Genomic DNA, 17,033 nt, shown 5'->3' on the forward strand with positions numbered 1-17,033 from the left:
TTGGAGAAGATGAGGAAGTTTGTTGACAACGAACTTTCACAAATATCATACGTTAAAGGAAAAAAAAACTATCATAGTATCGTTATACATATAGCTATCATACGTCAAGAATCCAAAAACACAACACAAACACGAGCACATACATCATACGTAAGAGTATTTTAAGAAAAAAAAAACATACTTCAAATGGTGTCACTTGAGAAGATGATGAACTTTGCTGTCCCCGTACGAAAAACAGCCTAAAGATATTTGTTGCAGAAATGAGAACCAAATGACATTACAAATACAGAAACGACTTAAAAGGACCTTCTTTCTTTATTGCAGTCGTCCACCAAGAAGAAAGTTCAAGCAGAAATGGAAGCGCGAACAAACAGTGAAACTGTGTTTTGTTTTTACATTCACTAGTACAATTTGAGGTCGAAGAAAAAAAAGTTTGACGTTATGTTTAAAAAACAACGTTGAACTCCCAAACTAGTCGACGTTTTATCTTAAAACAGCGCGCCTTTTGATTAAAATTTTTCCTATAATTTGCAAAAGTTACGCCGAATTTCTAAGGGCTTGGACGTAGTATTGGAAGCCAAATTTAAAGTTTCTACCTTTTTAATTCTTTTTAGTTTATTGTTTTAAAAAGTGAGCATTAATACAACATTAGTTTTGTCGGAATGGACGTTTTGTGCCATACTTTCGGCTCTTTTTCTTTTCTGCCTTGCAATAGAACGTCGTAGGCTGCTGGGCTGGGACGTGAAGGGAATTGAAGTACTTGGCAGCATTAATTGTGTGCTTAATAGAACAGTGTATTCGATGGGGATTTGACAGTTTTTCTGCCGTTCTTATGATTTTTTTTCTTAAAAATCAGACATGAAATTTTATTTTTTCTTCTTCCTTAATCGATTCAAGTTAGCAGAGTAATGAAATTTGCACTTTTAAACCAGTGATCAGTTTTTGATCAATATCAGAATTGCATAATCTTCTCTTCTCAACTAGATTGAGGGTTAGTCCACATACAATGCAATCTTCATTCACAATTCACATATCGTTTACTAAAATAAATCTTCATTTCATTTTAAAAAATGAAATGAAAAATAAAATAAAATATAAAAAATAAAATGCACATAGAACAGTAGTCCCTATTCTTACAAAGAATATTCCATTCAATCTTCATCAGTTGACTCATCATCAAAATCTTTAGTTTCAAAGCCAATGCAATTCTTGTTTCCCTTCTTCTCCCATCTCAAAAGAGTATCTTCAACTCTCTCATCCCTTTCAGACTTCTTCCTTAATTGATCAACAACATATTTCTCAAAATCAGTTTGTGGAATGAAGGCAGTATGATCTGCAACAGGAGTAGGTGTACTTCCAATAGTTAACTCATCTCTGAAGAACCATACATTCACAGTCCTTTCCAGCCCAATAGAAAACAGACTTAGTATACCAATTTCTTGTGACTTATTGCACACAAGTTTGACTTCTTGAGATACATCTACTCCTTAGAGTATCAGCACCTGGCTGATAAATACACCATATGGCAATTGGTGTGCATATTGATCTCCTGCAGCAATCATGTGGTCTTTGAGTACTGCAACCCAGTTGGTTGGGATTCTAGTCTTGATAGCATTCAACAGAAATACATCTTCTGTTGACATTCTGTCCTGGACATATCTTCCTGGCAGCAGTAGCCAAGTCAGGACATAAGCAATCATTTTCTCCTCCTTGTTTAAGCCATCATGTAGGTACTGCTTATCCACCCTGTACCTTCCTGAATATCTTAAGTAGTTTATATAGATAGTTTTCTTTGTTAGCCATCTGTTTGACTCAGAATTACGGACATGAGAATCCAAACCTTCAGCTTTTAGTCCACCAATATCTAACCAAACATTATCGTCAATAGTAATGTTAACACCTTTGACCCTTGAGTGAATGACCCCATTTACAACCCTCAGGTTTGCGTAGAAAACCTCAACCAAATTTGGATAGCAATGTCCTTTCATCTTCACAAAATCAGTAAGCCCTTGATATGCAATCCATTCTTGAAAAAGGAACCCTTCTTTCTTGAACAATTGCAGGGCCAGATATTTGTGAGGAACTACATATTTTATAACTCTCCAGTATAAAAACTTTCCTCGGATCTCTTCATCACTTATCCATCCAGATGGGTTTGCGTTTCTTGTAATCCGGGCAACCTTCTCTTTTCTTCTAGATGATGAAGAATGCATGTCTGGATAGAATTCTTGGAACCTCTTTCACAATGTAGTAGTTTTTAACTTCTCAACTTCGAAGCTTAAAATATCCAATGGTTACGTCGAGTGTTACTAGGCTACGTACTAATGGTCAGCCAGAAGACAAAGAGTTTCACAAAAGACAAAGGCTACGTCCTATTATGAGGATATACAACGTTTTCCTTTTCATTCCTCGCGTCTCTTTTTTCCTTTTTACAACCTCTCATAACATAACCTCCCAGTACCATTATATTTTAATATAAGCTTTACATTTTAAGATAAGCTCCCATTAGAAATGCCACGTTACGGATATTCGATGTTTTCTTCTTCAGCCTCCCGCCCTTTTCTGTGATTGTTTCCTTTATAAACCTCTCTTAACCCATTATTACCTTTATATTTTAAGATAAGATTTACAATTATTTTTAATTTTATATTATATAAATTTGTTTAAATTTATCTTATAATACTTACATATAATAAAATATGAGAACAATTTGTCGGTGAAATTTAAAGAGAATAAAATTTTGATTCTTTAAAATATTAATTTTATTTCATATGGAAAATAATAATAATAATATTTTATGAGGGTTGTGTTTTAGTTATATAGATCACAATGATTAAAATCATAATAAATATTTTTATAGGTTTAATCATCTCGAACATCCCAATTTCTGTAGGTTTTTCTCAAATAGGTCATTGTATTATAAATGTTCTCGATTAGGTCCCTTATTGTGAAAAATTGAATCAATTTAGATCTCGTTGTTAGTTCCGTACTAACACCTTTAAAGGAGGTGACACGTGTCAGTTCGTGATTTTTTTGAATTTTTTGAATTATTTTTTATTTATTTTTAATTTTTTTTTTAAAAATGCCACATGTCAAACTGATATTGTGCCACGTGGAAATGATAGTGTGACATGGCACTGACAGTGTCACGTGTCATTGTCAAGCCACGTGTCATTGCATTAGTCTCAATTTAGTCCCTGTATTTTTACTGTGTCTCAATTTGATCCCTGTATTTTTATTTTGTCTCAATTTAGTCTTAATTTTAAAAATTAAACAATTTTGTCTCAATATAAATGTTAATTGTGTTATTTAAATATACCTATAAGGTTTAAAAAATAGTGACATAACATGGTGGTGTGAATTTTCCAAATGAATTAGCTCATTGAACAAATTATTAATGTGAATTTTCACTTTTTTTTTAAATAAAAAATTAGAGAAAGTTTTGGTGAAAACAGTAATTAAATGTGGTTTCTTCTTTCATGATTTTCTATGGAAACTTTCACTACAAAAATTCACACCAACATGTTATGTCACTCTTTTTTTAAACCCTTATAGTTATATTTAAATAACATAATTAACATTTATATGATTAAGTAAATATAAATATAATTAAACTTAATCTTGTTAAACCTATTTTTATATTATTAAAAGTAAATTGAAATGAATGTTTTCGGCTATAAAGAAAGGTATGATTATACTAAAAGACTTTGATTGATTTTTAAATTATAATACTTTAAGTTTGAGAAAAATTAAGTTGAGTGTCAAACTAAAGGTTAAGATAGAATATCGTGGACACAAATTGAGATAGCTCATTTAAAAAAAAAATATTTAGGCATGTTAACAACAGAGATGCATCACACCAAGTCAAAGATCGAGAAGAGAAAGCGTGTATGGAGAATAGTCAGACACATATAGACCAAAAATTAAGACAGAAAGGGATTGGTCGAAGATTAAGGCAACTTAAGTTTGACGGCGGAGACTTATACCCAAAATGAATGTTCGGAGAGTAAGACTTAAGGTCTAGACAAACCAACATAAGTTGAAGGTCGAAACGGGGTCGGCCTGAGCCAAAGGTACGGATAGGCTGACCCGAGCCAAAGGTAGGATATAGGACTATCTCCTGAATAATAATTAGTATAGAAAATAAAATAAATTGTATTTTTCTTATTAAAGATTAACATCTTTATGGCGAATCATTCTCTTAGGGTTTTTTAGGTGCCTTAAACATTTAAACCTATATTTGTACATAGGGACACCAAATACATATGTAGACATTTTGGAAGTCATAAATATGCATTTGCAACGTTGAGGGAGGATTCTTTTGGTTCTTGGTCTTCAACTCTTATTCTTATCAAAGATTAACATCTTTGTGGCAAATATTTATTTTACGGTTTATTAGGTTGCCTTAAACATTTATACCTATATATATTGTGGTGTTTCCATGTTGGTCTTACGAACCTCGAGAAAAAATATAAAAAAGTCGAGACGGATGGGTCAGGAAATGAAAGAGATGGATCTGTATATTGGAAACAGACCGATCACGACTACCACATAAGCGTTTATGAAAGACTCCAATTTAAAAAGTCGACGACGATCAAAGATCAAACGAAATTAGAAAAACTTTTATTGACCACATTGAAATAAATTATTTCGAATAATTTAATAATTATAAATAGTTATTAGTATAAATGATTATGATATCAAAAAATACTATGATTAACATTATTAGAAAAACAAATTTGACACCTCTCATACATTATTTCTTCGTTTTTTAGTATTTTATCAAACATGTGATCAATATCAAGCCACGTTGTCATTAATATGACCGTAAATAATCATTATAAAAACTCATTTTCATTTCTTAATTTATAACGCTTTCAATCGATTCTTTATTGCGTAGAATCGATTATATTAACTTAGCAATTTTGAGAGTGGAATTATATGAATATAGAGGGGCACATCAAACTTTTTAACTTCGAGCCCTCCAAATATCCCCTTCTTCGCGGGTGATTCAAAAGTATACAATTTCTGGGGAGCGTGACGTCAATTTGTTTTTAAATAAATCCAACGAAATTCATTCATTTTTTACTGATTGTTGTGTGAACGTCGAATTCGGCGGGGCTTCGACGTTCATACAAGAAAGTACATTGTGGCAGTTACTAATCATAATTACACGATGTACGTTCGTTCATCTATAAATATAGCTTGCATTTCACATAATCTCTGCCTCCTATTTCAGTATTGAACATATTAGGATTCATGTTTTTTATCTCCTTGGTGTTTTCCTTTCCTTAGATTTCGAAACATGTGTGTTCTTTAAATTTCAATTTGCTCGGTTGAATTTCAAAGAGGCTCATTCATGTCTTACTGAAAGGGAATCGCTTAGGAAAAAGAAATATGGTTCACAATTTGTTTAATGTTGAAACAATTTTGAGATCTAAAATAATTGTATAAAAATGTTGTTCATCTTCATCATTTAAAATTGTATGATTCTTTTTTAAATTGTCCATAAGTTGCACTCCTCTGTTAGATTTCAGAGCTATCTTTTTTCTAACGGAGGAGACAACTTAAGGACAATTTAAATTTGGAATCTATTTACACAGTTGACGTCGAATGTTGAGTACCTCTAATGCAAAGACCTGAAGTTTATTCATTGTTAACATCCATTATATGCGATAAACATGAAGGGAATTGCAGTATAATGGGAGCATTATGGTGACCACTTAACTTCACATTAATAGAACGTCTTATAAGATAGGGCTTCGGCGTTTTTCCTGAAGATTCTTTTTTCTTTAAAATCAGACATGGAATTTTTTGTTTTTACTTTTTTCTTAATTGATTCAAATAAGTAGTGTACTGAATTTTGCACTTTTAAATAGTCATCAGTTTTTGATCAATATCAGAAAAACATAATCTTCTTTCTCAACTAGATTGAGGGTTAGTCCACATACATCACAATCAACATTCACAATTCAAAGATCGTTTACTAAATTAAAATATTCATTTCATTTCAATCTAAAATCGAAAGAAATACAGAAACCATAGTTGGCTTACTATCCTTGATTACAAAATTAAAAACAAAAAACATAGAAAAGTAGGCTCTAAATTAATTATCAAGAAGATTCCATTGAATCTTCATCATCAGAATCTTCAGTATGATCTTGATCAAGAGTAGGTGGACTTCCAACAGTTTCCTCATCAAAGAAGAACCATCCATTCACAGTCTTTTTCAGCCCAATAGATGACAGACTTTGTATACCGATTTCTTCTGACCTTTTGCAAACAATTCTTTCTTCTTCAGACACATCTACTCCTTGGACTTCCAGCACCTTGCTGATAAATACTCCATATGGAAATTTGCGTGCATAATCATCTCCTACAGCGATCATGTGGTGTTTGAGTACTGCAACCCAGTTGGTTGGGATTCTAGTCTTGATAGCATTCAACAGAAATACATCTTCTGTTGACATTTTGTCCTCGTTCAATCTTCCAGGCAGCAGTACCCAAGTCAGGACATAAGCAATCATTTTCTCCTCCTTGTTTTAGCCATCATGTAGGTACTGCTTATCCACCCTGTACCTTCCTGGGTATCTTAAGCAGTTTATATATATGGCTCTCTTTGTTAAAAATCTGTTTGACTCAAAATCACGGACATGAGAATCCAAACCTTCAGTTTTCAGTCCACCAATATGTGACCAAACATTATCGTCAATAGTAATGTTAACACCTTTGACCTTGAGTGAATGACCCCATTTACAACCCTCAGGTTTGTGTAGAAAACCTTTCCCAAATCTAGATAGCAATGTCCTTTCATCTGCACAAAATCAGTAAGCCCTTGATACGCAATCCATTCTTGAAAAAGGAACCCTTCGTTCTTGAACAATTGCAGGTCCAGATACTTGTGAGGAACTACATTTCTTATATGTGACCAGTATAAAAACTTTGCTTGCGTGTCTCGATCACTTATCCATCCAGATGGGCTTGCGTTTCTTGTAACCCGGGCAACCTTCTCTTTCCCTCTTGATGATGACGATGGAGAAGCCATTTCTGAATAGAATTCTAGGAACGTCTTTCACAATATCGACTTCTTAATTTGATAAGTGTGAGGAGACGTCAAATTATAAAGGGCAATGACGTCATAAATTCAGCCAGAAGACAAAGAGTTAGGAAAATACGTCATGGTTATGGATATTCGACGTTTTCTTTTTCATCCTCCCCCTCCTACTTTTCTTTTTCCTTTATAGAACCGCTCATGAACTCTCATTACCATTATATTTCAATATAATATTTACATATTAAGATAACCTCCCCCATTAGAATTGAACCGTTACCAATATTCGAGGTTTTTTTAATCAGTCTCCCGCCCTTTTGTTGGTGAAATTTAAAGAGAATAAAATTGTATTTGTTTAAATGAATCCAACGAAATTTATTCATTTTCTACTGAATGATGTGTGAACGTCGAATTCGGAGAGGCTTCGACGTTCATATAAGAAAGTGCAGTGTGACAGTTACTAATCATAATTACACGATGTACGTCGTCCGTTCATCTATAAATATAGCTTGCATTTCACAGAATCCTTGCCTCCTGTTTCAGTATTCAACATATTAGGATTCATGTATTTTTCTCCTTTGCATTTTCTTTTCCTTAGATATCTAAGCATTTTTGTTCTTTATATTGCAATTTGATAACTTGAACTTGAAAGTGGTTCATTCATCGTCATTTCATATGAAGGAGCCCTTTCAAGTTCAACTTAACAAAATGTTTTTGTAGTACAGAAATGGTTAACATATCTTACTAAAAGGGAAGTTCTTAGGAAAAAGAAATATGGTTCACAATATGTTTGATGCTGAAACAATTTTGATATCTAAAATAATTAGAAAAAAATGTTGTTCAACTTCATCATTTAAAATTGTATGATTCTTTTTTAAATTGTCCATCAGTTACATTCCTTTGTTAGATTTCAGAGCTATCTTTTTTCGAACAGAGGATGCAACTTATGAACAATTTTAATTTGGAATCAATTTACACAGATGACGTCGAATGTTGAGTACCCAAGATGCAAAGACCTGGAGTTTATTCATTGTTCACATCCTGTTTCCATATTTGACATATTAGGATTCATGTTTTTTATCTCCTGTGCATTTTCTTTTCCTTAGATATCTAAACATGTATGTTCTTTAAATTGCAATTTGCTCGGTTGAATGTCAAAGTGCCTCATTCATATCTTAGTTCATATGAAGGTGGCCTTTGATATTCAAGTGAACAAAATGCTTTTTAAAGTAAAGAAATGATTAAGTTATCTTACTGAAAGGAAAGTGCTTGGGAAAAAGGAATATGGTTCAAAATATGTTTAATGCTGAAACAATTTTATGATCTAAAATAATTATATAAAGAAGATGTTCAACTTGAACATTTAACTATGTATGAATCGTGTTTTAAATTGTCTGGAGTTGTCTTCTACCATTAGATTTCACAGCTATTTGATTTCTTATGGTGGAAACAACTCCAAGACAAATTAAATTTATAAATTTGACGTCGAATGACATGTCTACGTTTAGTCAGCAAGGAGTTCAGAAGAATCCAAAGAGATTTTTTACTTATTCAGTTAATGATGATTGAACGTCAAATTCGGAGGGGCTTCGACGTTCAGAATTTTAATGTCAAATATTTGTCCTCGAGGACATCCTATATCATTATTCATCATAGAAATATCTACGTTTAGTCAGCAAGGAGTTCTTAAGAATCCAAAGAGATTTTTTACTTTTTCAGTGAATGATGTTTGAACGTATTGTGGTCGAGGACGTCCTACATCATTATTCATCAGAGTAATGTCTATGTTTAGTCATCAAGGAGTCTTAATTTTTCAGCGATGTTTGAACGTCGAATTGTGCGGGGCTTCGACGTGCAGGGTATTAATCATGTGTAATGCTTTTAAAATGATGTAATTTTGCTACGCGACTCATCTAATTTTTAGTATTTTTTTCTTTTTAATTTTTATTCATTCAGTGGCACGTCCGACTCTGTGGAGCAGTGGAACATTAATGGTGTGCATTTTCCAACGATATTTTTAACGTCTTTTGTTGGGGGCGGGACGTCAATATGTTCTTATGGTAGAAACAACTGAAATATAAATTAAATTTATACAATTGACGTCGAGTATAGAATGCAAACGATGCAATGGTCTGGAGATTGGGTCAAATATTTGTCATCAATGAAGTCCTATATCATTATTTATCGTAGAATGTGTTCGATTAATCAGTAAGGAGATAATATCGAATCAAAAGAGATTTTTTACTTTTTTGGTGAATGATGTTTGAACGTCCTGTTATGTGGGGCTTCGATGTGCATACGATGTGGCAGTTTCTAGTCATAATTACACGATGTACTATTTTTATAATGATTTAATATTCGTCAGTGGATCATCTAATTTTTAATATTTTTTTCTTTTTAACTTTTCATCATTCAATAGCATGTCCGACTCTGTGGTGGAGTAGTGGGATCATGTTTCCAACGATGTTTTTCACGTCCGACTCCTTGACGTCGTCATTTAATCTATAAATATAGCTTAAATTTTGTGTAATCCATGCCATCCTGTTTCTATGTTGAACATATTAGGATTAATGGTTTTTATATCCTTTGCGTTTTCTTTTCCTTAGATTTCGAAGCATTTGTGTTCCTCAAATTGCAATGTGCTAACTTGATTTCAAAGTGTCGTATTCAGGTCTCAGTTCATATGAAGGTGGCCTTTGAAATTCAAGTCAACAAAATGCTTTTTATAGTACAGAAATGATTAAGTTATCTTACTGAAAGGGAAACGCTTAGGAAAAAGAATAATGGTTCACAATATGTTTAATGCTGAAACAATTTTATGATCTAAAATAATTATATAAAGAAGATGTTCAACTTCATCATTCAACAATGTATGAATCGTTTTTTAAATTGTCTTGGAGTTGTCTTCTACCATTAGATTTCAGAGCTATTTGATTTCCTATGGTGGAAACAACTCCCACGCAATTTAAATTTATGAAGTTGACGTTGAATATGGGGTGCTAGGACGCAAAGGCCTGGGTATTGACGTCTACTATTTTGGATAACCGACGTCCTATAACTTAGACGATTTCAAAAGGAAATCTCCTCTTACAAAACACTTAATCTAAAATGAAGACCAAAGATGATGAAAGACATTACAACCAAAACTAGGAAGTAAAAAAAAACAAGGGAAAAAGATAACTTGAATTTGGTTGCGGAAGTAATTTAGGATAGGTTTTGAAAGGGTCTACTTGAAATTCATAAGTGTTAACTTTTTCTGTGTTTTCCCCCATGCTTTCATGGTTAACAAAGAAATGTCTTCGTTTAGTGAAGGAAAAGAACTAAAGCAATTGAAAAAAGTTAACATGAATTAGATTACCGAAGTTATGTAGGATAGGTTTTCAAATGGTCTACTTATTTATCGACGTGAAGGGCATTGGAGTGGTTGGGACCATTAATTGTGTGAACAGAATTTTACGTCAAATTCAGCTGGTATATGACGTTTTAATCTTCATCCAAAAGCCAAAATTCACTCCATTTTTTATTACTTTTCTTTTTCCTTTTAAACTCTCACTTTAACGTCCAAGCTTTGTAGATCTTCGACGCTTTTTTCGTCAGAAGCACCAGAGATTTCTTTACTTTTTCACTGAATTTATTTTACGTTGCCTGTTATTTTATTTGACGTTGAATGCGTGACGTTGCGCACCCTTATATACACTGAATTTGAAAATCTTATGTACACTGAGTTGTTTCTATATTGGTAAACCGTAATACTGGGGAAAGTTATCTGGTATCCAAATTCAAATGACTTCTTCATCACATCCTTCAACAGACAGAGGAAAGGCTGTTGTGACTGCAAGAAATGCTGATCTCTCCGGGTGGATCAGTGATGAGGAGACTCGTATAGAGTTTTTAAGGTGGACGAAGTTTAAACATATTGTTCCTCACAAATATCTGAACCTCGACTTATTTGAAAAGGAGGGATTTCACTTCCAGGAATGGATTGAAACTCAAGGTCTCTCTACACTTGTCCAGATGAAGGGTGATTGGTACCCTGACTTAGTAAGGGTCTTCTACAACAATATGAGAAACATAGATGGTGTCCTTCATTCTCGAGTAAAAGGAGTAAATGTTCACATTGACAATGATGTCTGGTTTCAACTTGCTGGATTAAAAGCCGAAGGGTTATTCTCTCACTTACGGTACTCAGAAACAAACAGATGGCTGAAGAAAAAGGACGTGTACAGTAACTGGTTAAGGTTTCCTAGGAGATACACAATTGAAAGATTATATGTGCATGATGGACTGAATAAAGAAGAAAAGATAACAGCACACATTACCTGCTAGACCTGTACAAGACAGAATGACAACTGAAGATGTTTTTCTGTTGTATGCCATCAAGAATGATGTTCCTACCAATTGGGTGGAAGTAATAAAAGATCATATGATTGATGCAGGAACCAAACATGCACGACATCTACCATATGTTGTGTTTATCAGCAAAATCCTGACCCTTCAAGGTGTGGATGTTAGTGGTGAAAAGAAATGCTCTTGTAATTGCTCAAATGTGATAAATCGAAACACCTTGAATTCCATTGGCCTTGGGAAGACCACAAAGGGATGGTGCTTCAAGGATGAAGAGAATATGGTTCAAAGTTCTAGAAGCACGCCTGCACTAAATGAAGACCGCACCAACTTCGTCCCTGAAACCAATTTTGAAAGATTTGTTGTTGAAAAACTCAGGAGACTCGAACAGAAGATAGACGCTCTGCATGAGAAAGAGAATAAAAATGATTCTCCAACTGAAGATTCAAGTGAAGAGTCTAGTGAGGAGGATTCATTGGAAATATTCTGAATGAGAATAGAGGCTTAGAATTTTAGTATGGAGTCGGTTTTGTGTTTCTATTGTTTCTGTTTTGCTTCTAATCTGATTGTAATCACTATGAATATGAATGAAATTGTACTACTTGAAACGAAATGCAAATTTGTTAACTTATTTCTTATGTTTTCTATAGCTCTTTCATGCGTCACCCTAACTTTTGTGACCTTGAAAGAGCTATGAGGAAACATAAAAAATATGATATTAGAGTGACATTATACGTAACATTAACTTTTTCCTATTTTTATCTTTTAAAACGTCGACGTTTTTAAGAATTGACGTAAAAAAACTTCAAGGATTTTAAAAAAAAACAATAATAACATTAAACAAAGAAAAATATGAAAATATAACCACGAAAAGTATATATTAAAATTTCCAACAGAGTTCAAACATACAAAAATATACAAAAATATATTAAAATATTTCATTAATTTTAGAAAAATAAACTAAAATGGACTCTTCTTCCTAATCTGGGTCAGATGTCTCCATAGACTCATCTTCTGTTGTGTCGTCTTCATCATTAGATTCACTTGCTGAGGGTGTTATGAGAGCATTGTCTTCATCTGATTTCTTGTGAATCATGATCAGAGATTTTTCAACTTTTGAAATTCTTGTTGAAAGCCTTCGAAATTGATCCATAACAAATCTTTCAAACTCAGTCTGTGGAGTGAAGGTAGAAGGAGTTTCGTCAACATCCTTGAACACTCACCATCTTTTGTTTTCTTTAGACCATTATGTCTCAATGCCGCTTTTCCTATTTCATTTTATTTGGTGCACCAAATTTTTTTTCACCAGTAAGATCAACTTGATGATGCTTCAATACACGGCTGATAAAAACACCATATGGCAGAATATGTCCATGACTACTTGCAATTTCAATCATGTGCTCACTCATAACAGCAACCCAGTTGGTTGGTATCCGAGTTTTTATGGCATGAACCAAAAATAAATCTGTAGTAGTTAGACGATCACGTAAACATCTTCCAGGTAGTATTACCCAAGTAAGTACAAAAGCACACATTTTTTCTTCCATTTTCAAACCATCAAGTAGATACGGCTTGTATACCTTTAGCCTTGTTGGACTTCTCAGATATTCCTTATAAATTTTCTTCTTGTTGGTCCATTGGTTGAGTTCAGAATTTCTTTCATGAGACATGAAGCCTTCTGCTTTGAGACCAGTAAAAGATAGCCATATCTCGTCATCAATTTTAATATCGACACCTTTCACCCGAGAGCATATAACACCATGACAACCTTCAGATTGTAGTAGAAGACCTGTACCAGGTCAGGATAGCAATCACCGGTCATTTCTACAAATTTTAGAAGACCAACATCTACAAGCCATTCTTGAAAGATAAACCCCTCCCTTCTGAATAATTCCACATCTAAGAACTTGTGAGGGACCACCTTGAAGAGTTTTCTATAACATCCAAATTTGTATCGTTATTCGTCATCACTGATCCACCCATTTGGACTAGCATTTCTTAAAAGGTGTGCAGCCTTCTTTCCACGCCGTGAAGATGAAGAAGCCATCTGAGAACAGGATTTAGACATTTACACGAAGGGTTTAAGAATTTCGTTTCTGGAATTGATACATGATAGATTTAATCAAACAATATGACGTTTTCTTTGCCTGCACAAGTATTCATTTTTAAACCTTGAAGTTTATTAACTTTTAATTTCCCTGTTAAAGTATGTCGTCCAATTCGATTTCTATTCGACGTCCTATATCTTTTACTTGAATAAGAAACTATATTAAAATATTGTCAACCGCATAATAAAACGTCGTACCCCTTAGAAATTCGTCGCCCATCAAGACACTCCTTATATTGTCAGAGTTCAACTTTAACCGCATAATAAAACGTCAAACCCTTTTGACATTCGTTGTTGATGAAATTATTTTAATGGGATATATAAAATTGATAATTTTAGTTGGGCCTGAATCTGATAAGAAGTCATGCACAACTTTATAAATACTAGATTTCAAAACGCACTTAGTGTTTTCTAAACTGAACAGTTACAAACCCTAGAAATGTGAAAGACGTTCCAGAATCTGATCAGAAATGGCTTCTTCATCATCAAGAAGAAAATGGAAGGTTGCCCGGATTGCAAGGAATGCTAATCCTACAGGTTGGATTATTGATGAAGACATTCGACGGAAGCTTTTTTGTCTAAGGAAGATTAAAACCGTGGTTTCTCGCAGATATCTGAAACTGGTGACCATGTTTTACTCCAACTTAAAGATGAGTGATGAAACATTTTGTAACAAAGTCAAGGGGGTTGATATGAAGCTGATCAAAGAGGTTTGGATTGGGATTGTCGTTTATCAACCGATCAGCAAAGAAGGCTTTCTCTTTCAGATTTGGATTAGTCATCATGGACTTATTGGATTCATAAGAGAAAAAAAGGATGATCATCAGCAAGTCTATCCCATATCTGATTCTTGGAGTGCAAACAAAACAGATTCAACAAAAACTTAAGAAGATGAGTGGGCTAGATGGTTATGCGGTGAAAATAGATTGTATGTCAGAATCGCTCAAAAAGATTCTTGGGGCTCAAGTAAATTGAAAGCTGACTGCAACATAAGAATATGGATTTTCGTTGTTTGATTTTAATTTTGTAATCAATGGCTTCTTAAGCCATCTTTTATTTTGCTGGTTGTAATCATCTTTTGTATGTCAGAATCGCTAAAAAGATTCTTGGGGCTCAAGTAAATTGAAAGTTGACACAGTCATTGACAAAAGACTCTTAGGATTGAAAAATCACCGACCAAATGGAAAGGAAGGTGATGTGAACAACCAGAAAGTGATCAACAGTAATTCTGCAACAGAAGAATATGGATTTTCGTTGTTTGATTTTAATTTTGTAATCAGTGGCCTCTTAAGCCATCTTTTGTTTTGTTGGTTGTAATAAATCATCTTTTAAATATTAATAAAATTCTCTTTTGGCAATAACATTAGTGAATGGTGTTTAAATTGATTAAATCACTTGTATGATTGTAATTGAAATTTTTAATGCTACATCATTACATTGAATATACCCTTGCACTCTTTTTGTTTTTTTATTCTTTTAGAACACCAATAGTACGTCGATTAGTAAAGCTACTCGATGTAATATTAATAGAAAAGTTAAGAAACAAAGAGGTTAACGTCATTCTTCAGACTTCGACGTATTATTGTCAAGCACATTACTCCCTTTTCATTTCTTTTTCCTTTAAACCAACAATAAATGTCCGATTTCTCGGGCATGTGACGTATTATTCGTTAACCAAAACCCAAAGGTCTCTCCCTTTTTTTATTTATCCTTTTTAAATTCAAATAGAACGTCCAACTTTATATGGGAAAACTCAGTTTGTTGGGCTTGATAAATGTTGTGTTAGAAACAAAGAGATCCACGTCCTATACTGACACCACTAGACGTCCAGGTATATGGGAAAAGGGTGTTGGCAGGGCATAATAAATGCTACGTTAAAACGAAGAGATAAACGTCAAATATTGACACCACTCGACGTCCACGTTATTTGGGAAACATAGGGACGTCATTTTTCCTTCAGTATTCGACGTAAAATTATTTGAAGGATTTCTAAAAGAAATCCATTATTATGTAGGTTATAAATGGAAATGAATAAAGGAAAAACATAATAACACTAAACAGACAAAAAAAATGAAAATCAAACCACGAAAAATCTGTAGGATTGTTAAAATGTAGAAGGATTTTTGTGAATGGAGGTTGTAGCGTTTTAAAACGGTGCAAAATCCAAATCTTTCAACCTTTTTCTTTGTTAAAATGTAGAAGAATTTTTTTGAATACAGTCTGTTTTAAATTCATAAGTGTTAACATTTTCCTCTGGTTTGCTACCATGCCTTCATCGTTAACAAAGAAATTTCTTTGTTTAGTAGAGGAATTGACAACAAACCAATGGAAAAAGTTAACATGAATTTGTTTACAGAAGTTCTGTAGTTTAGTGAAGGAGGAGTAGCGTTTTGAAAGGATACGAAATCTAAATCTATCAACCTTTTCCTTTGGTTTTCTATACTCCTTCAAGCTTTTTTGTGTCCTTGAAGGAGATAGCAGAAAACACAAAGAAAAAAAATTACCAGATGGAGTTCATAGTAGAAATTTTATAAATGGATGTGTATAGGTTATCTAAGGCTCCAAGACTGTATTTATAGAAAAAAAAGAATGACTATTGGGAAAGGCCTGATGCGGGGTGACCTTCGGCTTCAATAATAATTATTGTTGGGAAAGGCCTGATATGGGCCTGATATGGGCTTCAATAATAAAAGACAGTCTACTTAAATGATATATGGGAAAATGCAGTTTGCTCCTAGAAACGAAGAGGTTGACGTCAATTTCTTTAGACTTCCAAAAGTGTCTTTTTGGTTTAATTCTTTTTTCTTTTAATCCAACAATAAACGTCCGATTCCTTAGGCATCTGACGTATTATTCGTTATCCGAAGGCTAAAGGTCGCTCTTATTTTTCTTTTTCCTTTTTAAATTCCCATAGAACGTCTAACTATAGGGGCTTCGACGTGAAAGGCATTGGTGTGCTTGTCTGTTCTGTTATGGGACGTTGAACTTTGACATTATATGCGAGTACGGCACGTCAAAGTCAAATCCCCACATAATTTGACTTCATATCCGCTTAATAAAACGTCAAAGCCACGACTAGAAGGACGTTTTTTTCGTTTGGTTTAGAAGAAAAAATTAAAAACATAATTTATGGGAAACACAACGTCCAACGCGAAGAAGAATTTGACGTTCTGTGGTTGGTTTAAAAGAAAAAGAAAAATTAATAAAAAAGGAACTAAATATCAAAACGTCTAAGCCAGTATAAAACTGACATTAATACATTTTAGACGGCGCACAGTTTTAGGAAAAGACGTGGGGCGATTCAATTTATTTAATAAAATGCCACCGGTCATTTTTAACGTTGAATATTGAGTACTTTGATGTTGACCGCGTGACGTTATACGCCGTTTTTGTACTAGTGAGTCGAGGCCAATTGCGACAAAGTGGAGAGTTAATAATATGAAACACTACGATTTAATGGTGGACTTATGGCCAGCTGATCGAGCTACTGGGAGTGATGTTCGGACCGCTCGTCAAGCACGTCGACAGCGG

This window comes from Vigna angularis, chromosome 3 (genome assembly GCF_016808095.1).
Source record: "Vigna angularis cultivar LongXiaoDou No.4 chromosome 3, ASM1680809v1, whole genome shotgun sequence".
Classification (NCBI taxonomy): Eukaryota; Viridiplantae; Streptophyta; class Magnoliopsida; order Fabales; family Fabaceae; genus Vigna; species Vigna angularis.